The sequence below is a fragment of the Crinia signifera genome, chromosome 3 (genome assembly GCF_055691185.1).
Source record: "Crinia signifera chromosome 3, ASM5569118v1, whole genome shotgun sequence".
Lineage (NCBI taxonomy): Eukaryota > Metazoa > Chordata > Amphibia > Anura > Myobatrachidae > Crinia > Crinia signifera.
In genome coordinates this window covers 76,911,210-76,912,780 of record NC_139219.1, presented here as the reverse complement: position 1 = coordinate 76,912,780, position 1,571 = coordinate 76,911,210, and positions in this window count along the sequence as shown.

The following is a 1,571-nucleotide window of genomic DNA, read 5'->3' as shown; positions in this document are numbered from 1 at the left end:
GCTACTCCAGCTGCTGACGGGTAGGGAAGAGTTGAAGTTTTTTAAAAAAAAAAAAAAAAAAATGTAGAGCGTGTAGGGGAATGCCTGCTGGGTCCTTGGGCCCCATAGCAGTTGCATCCCTGCACCCTCTACATATACACCACTGGTGGTCATTTTGTATCTACGGTATGCAAAGTCTAGTAAAGGAAGGTCCCGGGCTACACACCAGAAAACAATTTAATTTAGCCCAGGCTTTTGCAACTGGAAAGTAGGGAAACCAGTAGAAGTACACATACAAGTACATGTATGTGCAAATTTTTACATAATAGCTTCAATCAGGCAGCACTTCACTGAGATTAGTCACCTCAATCTGTCACATTGGAGTATACAGTCTAAGGGGTGTATTCACTGTTGGTCGTTAGGTCCATTCTGTCTAAAACAGCATATTTTCGCCTGGAAAAAAAAGTCTAGATGAATTGTAGTATTCACTATCATTTTTTCTAGACAGTCTAAAGCATTTCACCTGTCAACTCTTTTCGTTTGCCTCGCCTGTCTAAATGAGTCATTTGGACTTTTTGTTTCACTTTGTCTAAACTCAGCCATGTTAATCTGATTTAGCCTATTCAGTGTCTGATTGTCTAAATGGATTCTACAGTTTTCAGGCAGGCTTTAGACAAAATGAACTAGACAATTTCTTCTGTCGGGACTGCTCTACAAAACATAAAATATTATTTTATTTATGTCATTTTTTAAATGAATCAATGTAATTCATTGTCATTTTGCTTATAAATAAATTTTGTTTTTTATTATTGCCTATATAAATATATTTAGATTTTTTTCATTATTTTTTTTTTTTACTCTCCCCATGTAGCATTGTGTTTTACCAGCATGCAGTGTTGTACCCATGTGATACCTATGCGTATTCGTATTTTCGGGATTTACGATCCTGAAAATCGTATTCGCATTCATGGCACATTCTTATTCGTATTTCCGAATGTATACACCATTGAAAGAATACGAATAGGAATCACCATTCAAAAGAATGGTGATTCCTAATACGGCCAGTAATTAGCGGGATACGGCTGCTAATTGCTGGCCAAATATGCCTGGAAAATACACTTCATTTTCCAGGCATATTCGGCTTTAGCCTGCACGAATCAGTCAGATCCGTGCAGGCTGCAGTGTAAAAAAAAAGAGAGAAAAATAAATAAATCATTTTAAAAAATGGCGTGGGGTCCCCCCCACGCGCATAACCAGCCCCAGGCTCACAGAGCCGGTTCTGGTTTTAAAAAACCAGGGACCAAATTAAATAGGGTACCCCGTATTTTTTAAAACCAGCACCAGGCCCAAGGGCCGGTCCTGGTTCCCAAAATACGGGGGACAAAATGAATAGGGGTCCCCCGTATTTTAAGAACCAGCACCAGGCCCAACCAACCAGCAGGGTAATGCCACAGCCGGGGGACACTTATTATACAAGGTCACGCGGCCGAAGCATTAAACTACTGACTGGTCAGCCTGAGCAGGGGTCCTGGAGAAGTGGGGACCCCCCCAAAGAAGGGGTCCCCCCCCTCCAGAACTTACCTGCCCAGGCT